At 37.8% G+C, this 7,693-nt stretch overlaps 1 pseudogene across 1 annotated transcript; it reads left to right on the forward strand.

Annotated features, from left to right (window-relative positions):
* Nucleotides 1–4,168: 4,168 nt before the first annotated feature.
* LOC141541067 (actin, cytoplasmic 1 pseudogene) lies at nucleotides 4,169–6,166 on the forward strand (annotated as a pseudogene). Its single transcript, XR_012481645.1, has one exon. The product of XR_012481645.1 is annotated as an actin, cytoplasmic 1 pseudogene (transcript).
* Nucleotides 6,167–7,693: the final 1,527 nt, after the last annotated feature.

Raw genomic sequence — 7,693 nt, forward strand, 5'->3', positions numbered from 1 at the left:
TAATTTTTCCTCTGTATTTTTTACTTGATTTTCAAAGTTCCTTTTGAACTCTTCTATGGCTTTAGCCTAACTCTTATTTTTCTTGAAGGCTTTAAATGGAGCAGCTTTGACTTTGTTATCATCTTCTAAGTATGTGTTTTTATCTTCCTTATCACCATAATAACTTTCAATTGTCAGAAACATTTTTTTTTTTTGTTGTTTTCTGATAATTTTCCTAGCCTACTACTGCTGGCTAGGGCTGAAGCTTCTCTGACTGCTGACCAGGGTTGCAATGGATTGCACACCAGACTCCCACCCCATTGCCACAAACTCTCTCCATTGACCTTCCAAGTCTTCCCTGGTGTCTCCAGGTTGAGAGTTGTAGAAACCTCCAGCACTGCTGCTGATTCAGAGGCCCTGCCTCACTGACCCTGGAACCTGGGCTAGAGCTGAGGTTGGGGTATGCCAACACAGGGATTGCAGGCTGGGTTCTCACTCTAGTTCCATAGACCTTTTCTACTGGTCTTTCAGCTCCTGTTTAGTGTCTCTGAATTGAGAAGTCTGGCAACTGCTACTGGTACTGCTGCTGATTCAGAGGTTGGTTCTGGACCAATATTGGGGCTGGGGCTGGGGCTGTACACTGGACTCCCACCTTCTGCTGAATTTCTAGCCTTCAGCTGGAAAATGCTCTACTTCATCTTTTTAGGTGTTCTAGTGCTCTAAAATTTATGTAGAGTCATTATTTCAAAGAATTTGGAGCAGTTTGGGAAGAGTTTGGGCAAGTTCCTGCTTTTACTCTGCCATCTTGGCTCCACTAATTCACCCTTTTCATATAGTTTGTCAAAAAAGGGTGAAAGGATAGATTTAAAAGTCAGCAGAAATGATAAAATCTAGGAAGTGTTGTTTTTAAGAAAGGAAAAGATTTGGAAATGATTATAGATATCAAAGAAGGAGTCAATAGATAAGTTTAGTAGGTAACACTGGAGGTAATTCATTGGGGAAACAATTAAATGAGAGAGAATCAGAGGTATCAGTAGAGGAGTTAGTTTAGAGAGAAGCTTCACCCCTGCAATAAAGATGAAATAAAATAATGATAACAGAGGTGATATCAGGAAATTTTAAGATAGGAAATTGAGTAAAAACAAATAAAAAGAAGGAAAACATGTTTAAAATAAAAATAAAACTGAACATTTTGTTCAGCTGAGATTGTTAGAGCTTTTCTCATTTTTGTGCCTTCAGCATCTTTGTCTATAGGTATTAAAATATTTTAAGCTATATAATATGATTCTTACTGGTTCATTGTCAACTACTATAGAAGTCTTGTAATTCTAGGTATTTTCTTGACATGATCAAAAGAAGGTTATGTTCTTAAAATGTTGTTACATTTTCTTAATACATTTACATAGAACTTCAGCAGTAGTATTTTCCATATTTTGCCCTTAGAAATTATTATTACTAATTTTTTAAAAAGAGAGATAAATATCTTCCAGAAAAGAAGTATTCTTGATATCTTTTTTAATGTTCATTGCAAGGCTGCACCGGGTCAGGTTTTGTGTGTGTGTGTGTGTGTGTGTGTGTGTGTGTGTGTGTGTGTGTGTATTTTAATTATTCACTAGCTAGATTGTTTCTAAAGAGCAGACTTAAGATAAAAAGAAATTGAGATTCCAGGAACAAGAAGGCAATAAGTAGTCACTTTTTAAGTAAGGTAGAGGTATAGAGGGTAAGTGAAGAATAAAACTAGACCCAAATACTAGAAATGGAAAATAAAAGTAAAAAAAAATAATTTTAAGGGATGACATTAAAAGTGTAAAAATGAAAGATCTATTAAATTTGAGATATCCTAGAAGCTGGGCTGTTATACATTTCCAAAATCCTTAGGGTACATTTTCCAGTGGATATTCTTTAAATAAGTTTAATTGTGTGTGTGTGTGTGTGTGTGTGTGTGTGTGTGTGTGTGTGTGTGTGTGTGAAATTCTCTATTATAGTTTGGAAAAATTGAGGAAGATACTTATTAAATTGAGGTAGCAACACATGTGGAATTATTTTCACAGTCATTCAGTGTGTTGATATAAAGTAATAGATTTGAGTCAAATCTCATTGGCAAGAGTAGTTAAAGTGTAAGCTGATCTGTCTCTACACTGTGGCTAAAATGGATTTCTAATTATGGTAATGATTAGCTCAAGTAATATCAACAGATCCATTCCTTTGTCACAACATCACAGTACCGATTTTAACCAATTCCTTAGGATTCCTGATCTGTATCAGAAACACCATCTCCAAAATATATGTTGAAGAATTATGATTTGCGACATTCTCTATAAAACATACAGCATTTTTATGTTTGCTAATTTGGAGACAGTTTTCTATACCATTCTAGTATTTTAGTCTAAATATAAACTGATTCTTATTGTTTGATATGGTTAATTCTAGAGAAGAAGGCAGTACATACAATTTAATTGACTTTGCATACTGTTTCTTAAAATACTGAGTACCAACTTAGAATTATTATTTTTTTTTTCAGAGTGAATTAAAAATAATTGAAAAATAGGCTAAAGAGTGGACAAAGGGAAGCGAGGAAGTTACTTGAGTCTCCTCAGTTTCCTTAGGAAACAATTTTAAATTAAACCTGTAAAATATTTTGGAGTGACAGAATCCAAAAAAAGACAGTTTTCAAGATAGTTTAGAAGGATTTCAGAAAACAGTCTGTTTTATTTGGGTTAAAGGGAGAGCACCATCAGTGCAGGCAGTGTCTAGAAAAGCTATCAGGAAGCTCTTAGCCATTATACAGATCAGCAGCCAAAGCTCCATAGTCCAAGCTCAGAAAGGCAGTGGTACCATAGGCCAGCTGTGAGGTCTCCAACCCCAATGCAACAGGCAAACTGCCAGTACCAGAATCCAGAGCAGAATAAATATGACGAGGCCAGGCCACCACAGAGCACTGGGTAAGCCACTAACTCCCAACACCCTAGTGCAGAAAGTCAGTGATCAGACCCTGGAGAACCAGGATAAATAGCTTAACATAGGGCCCTTTGTATCCCAGGAGCACACTTTAACTTTAAAAAATGAGCAAGCCCCCCAAAAAACTCAGAAGAATTAACTATATGTAAAACTTTAAAGGAGAATATGAATTGTATTTAAGTCCAAAAAGTCCTCTTTAAAGAGTTCAAAAGATGATTTTAAAAATCAAGAAAGGTGAAAGAGGGATATAAAAAAAACCTGACACATTAATACATTGGACACTAATACATTATTGGTGGAGTTGTGAAATTAAACAACCATTCTGGAGAGCAAATTGGAACTATGCCCAAATGGCTATAAAATAGTGCCATTTCTGAGTCTGTTTCCTAAGGAAATTATAAAGGAGGAAAAAAGATACACATGCTCAAATGTTCGTAGCAGCTCTTTTTGAGGTAGCAAAGAATTGAAAAATGAGTAGATGTCTATCAATGGGAAAATGGCTGAAGAAATTGTGGTATATGAAGATAATAGAATATTATCGTATTATAAAAATTATGAACAAGCTGATTTTAGAAAGACCTGGGAACATTTACATGAACTTGTAAAGGGCTGAAACTCTGAATATGTGCACTGGAATCAGACAGCCAAGCACTTAAGTCTAATTACCTATTGGACAATAATCTATTAGCATATGTTTGGAAAATGGCCCTTCCCACTATTCTGTGCTGGCTTGATCTTTTGGTGTATACAAATAATTGTAAGAGGGATTTGGGAGTGGAGTAAGACAAGCCAGAGTCATTTTTGTGATGGATGAAGAGAAGGCAGATTGTGGAGAGCTTGTGTCCATCCCCTTTACTTCTCCCCCTAAAGACCAAGGACTTTTGCTTAGCCTGACTCCTGCTGATTCTAAAGCATCCAGGGTGCTAATCCAGACTTTCACATGAACTGATAATGAATGAAAGAATCAGAAACAGAAATACATAGTATCCCAAATTAGCAAAAATGTGTCATGATCATTTTTGAAAGATTTGGTTCTTCTCAGTGGTTCAGTGATCCCCCAATATACTTTGGATATAAAAAGCCACCTATGACCAGAAAAAAGAGGCTGGATATAAAATCAACACATACTAGGTTCAATTTTTTAAAAATATATATATATTTTTTACCTCTACTATGATTTTTTCCCTTTTGCTCTTACTTTTCTCTCCCAACATGACTCATGAAGTGTGTATTAAAAATAAATAAATTTGAGCTGTGAGCTCTTCCACCCAGCGTGCACTTGCCTCCCCCCTGCCTCCAGGTGCGGCACCACCTCCTCTCTCTCTTAAGGGTTTAAACTTGCCACTTCAAAGTTCGCCATGGATGATGATATTGCTGCTCTCGTTGTTGACAATGGCTCTGGAATGTGCAAAGCTGGCTTTGCAGGAGATGATGCCCCTCGGGCTGTGTTCCCTTCCATTGTTGGGCGCCCCAGACATCAGGGTGTGATGGTGGGCATGGGCCAGAAAGATAGCTACGTGGGGGATGAGGCCCAGAGCAAGAGAGGTATCCTGACCCTGAAGTATCCCATTGAACATGGTATTGTCACCAACTGGGATGACATGGAGAAGATCTGGCATCACACTTTCTACAATGAGCTCCGTGTGGCCCCTGAGGAGCACCCTGTGCTGCTCACAGAAGCTCCCCTGAACCCCAAAGCCAACAGAGAAAAGATGACTCAGATTATGTTTGAGACCTTCAACACCCCAGCCATGTACGTTGCCATCCAGGCTGTGCTGTCCCTGTATGCCTCTGGTCGTACTACTGGTATTGTGATGGACTCCGGTGATGGTGTGACCCACACTGTGCCCATCTATGAAGGTTATGCCCTTCCCCATGCCATCCTCCGTCTGGATCTGGCTGGCCGTGATCTGACGGACTACCTCATGAAGATCCTGACCGAGAGAGGGTACAGCTTCACTACCACAGCTGAGAGGGAAATTGTACGTGACATCAAGGAGAAGCTGTGCTATGTCGCCCTAGACTTTGAACAGGAGATGGCCACTGCTGCATCTAGCTCCTCTCTGGAAAAGAGCTATGAGCTTCCTGATGGTCAGGTTATCACCATTGGCAATGAGAGATTCCGATGCCCAGAAGCTCTCTTCCAACCATCTTTCTTAGGTATGGAATCCTGTGGAATCCATGAAACTACCTTCAACTCCATCATGAAGTGTGATGTTGACATCCGTAAGGATCTGTATGCTAATACCGTATTGTCTGGTGGTACCACCATGTACCCAGGCATTGCTGACAGGATGCAGAAGGAGATTACAGCCCTTGCCCCCAGCACAATGAAAATCAAGATCATTGCCCCACCTGAGCGCAAATACTCTGTCTGGATTGAAGGCTCCATCCTGGCCTCTCTTTCCACCTTCCAGCAGATGTGGATCAGCAAGCAGGAGTATGATGAATCTGGGCCCTCCATTGTCCACCGCAAATGCTTCTAAATGGACTGTTTGTTTTTTTTTTTTTGTTTTTGTTTTTGTTTTTTTTTTGGTTGGTTTTTTTCAAAGGGTGTGACATAATTGCCCAAAAGAGATGAGATTGGCATGGCTTTATTTGTTTTTTTTTTTTTGTTTTGTTTTTGTTTTGTTTTTTTTTGGCGCTTGACTCAGGATTTAAAAACTGGAACGGTGAAGGTGATGAGCAGTCTAAGTATGTTGGAGGCAAACATCCCCAAAGTTCTACAGTGCGTCTTCAGGACTCTGATTGTACATGTTTGTTTTTTGTTTTTTTTTTTTTAAGTCATTCCAAATATTGTATAATGCATTGTTACAGAGTTACTTGCCTCTATGAAGGCTGTCCTGCTCTTACACACAGAGCAAAGGAGCTACTTAACAAATCCAGGCGGGGAGGGGGGGGGAGGAGGGAAGGTACTAGTATTGCTTTACATGTAAATTATGTAATCCTTTAAAACAAAACAAAAAAAAAACTTTTTGTATCTTCCGCCTTAATACTTGTTCCTTTTTTTTTTTTAATTGTCAGAGCCATAAAAAAATGGCCCCCTAAATTCCCTCCCTGCCCCCAACATAGATGTGAATGCAGACTTTACAGTCTCCCGCTGAGTTTTGAGATTGGTGCCAGTACTTGGGGGAGGGGAGGAGCTTTACCTGTACACTGACTTAAGACCAGTTCAAATAAAAGTGCACACGTTAAAGAAAAAAAAAAAAAAAATAAATAAATAAATAAATTTACTAGGGAAAAAAAGGTGGAAGAAAAAAGAGAATGAAAAGAAATGACAGTTATCCAAGAGAATTATTGAAAAGTGCTAACAGCTTGGAAAAGTAAGTAGAATGACTGATAAAAGAAAACAACACCTTAGGGGTGGGAAGAGGTCGAGAATCACTGAAGAAAATAACTCTTTTAAATTTTTTTTTAAATTTTGTTTTTTATTAATTTTTATAATTATAACATTTTCTTTGACAGTTCATATGCATAGGTAATTTTTTTTTTACAACATTGTCCCTTGTACTCCCTTCTGTTCCTAATTTTTCCCCTCCTTCCCTCCCCCCCTTCCCTGGATGGCAGACATTCCCATACATATTAAATATCTTATCCTAGGTACAATATATATGTGCAGAACTGAATTTTGTTGTTATTGTTGTTGCAAAGGAAGGATTGTATTCGCAAGGTAAAAATAATCTGGGAAGAGAAACAAAACAAAACAAAACAAAACAAAACAAAACAAAACAAAACAAAACAAAAAAACAATGCTCACAGTTTACACTCATTTCCCAGTGTTCCTTTTCTGGATGTAGCTGATTCTGTCCATTATTGATTAATTGGAATTGGATTAGCTCTTCTTTATGTTGAAGATATCCACTTCCATCAGAATACATCCTCATACCGTATCATTGTTGAAGTGAATAATGATCCCCCCTAGTTCTACTCATTTCACTCAGCATCAGTTAATGTAAGTCTCTCCAACCCTCTCTGTATTCATCCTGCTGGTCATTTCTTATAGAACAATAATATTCCATAACCTTCATATACCATAATTTACCCAACCATTCTCCAATTGATGGACATCCATTCATTTTCCATTTTCTAGCCACTATGAAAGGGGCTGCCACAAACATTTTGGCACATACAGGTCCCTTGCCCTTCTTTAGTATTTCCTTGGGATATAAGCTCAGTAGTAGCACTGCTGGGTCAAAGGGTATGCACATTTTGATAACTTTTTGGGCATAATTACAGATTGCTCTCCAGAATGGTTGGATTCTTTCACAACTCCACCAACAATGCATCAGTGTTCCAGGTATCTCACAGCCCCTCCAACATTCATCGTTTTTTATTCTTGTCATCTTAGCCAATCTGACAGGTGTGTAATGATATCTCAGAGTTGTCTTAATTTGCATTTCTCTGATCAATAGTGATTTGGAACACAGTCTTTCATATGAGTGGAAATATTTTTAATTTCATCATCCAAAAATTTTCTATTCATGTCTTTGACCATTTATCAATTGGAGAATGGCTTGATTTCTTATAAATTAAAGTCAATTCTCTGTATATTTTGGAGATGAGGCCTTCATCAGAACCTTTAACTATAAAAATGTTTTCCCAATTTTTTACTTCCTTTCTAATCTTGTTTGCATTAGTATTGCTTGTACAGAAACTTTTTAGTTTGATGTAATCAAAATCTTCTATTTTGTGATCTATAATGATCTCTAGTTCTCCTCTGGTCATAAATTCCTTCCTCCTCTGAGGTCTGAGAGGT

The sequence above is a fragment of the Sminthopsis crassicaudata genome, chromosome 4 (genome assembly GCF_048593235.1).
Source record: "Sminthopsis crassicaudata isolate SCR6 chromosome 4, ASM4859323v1, whole genome shotgun sequence".
Classification (NCBI taxonomy): Eukaryota; Metazoa; Chordata; class Mammalia; order Dasyuromorphia; family Dasyuridae; genus Sminthopsis; species Sminthopsis crassicaudata.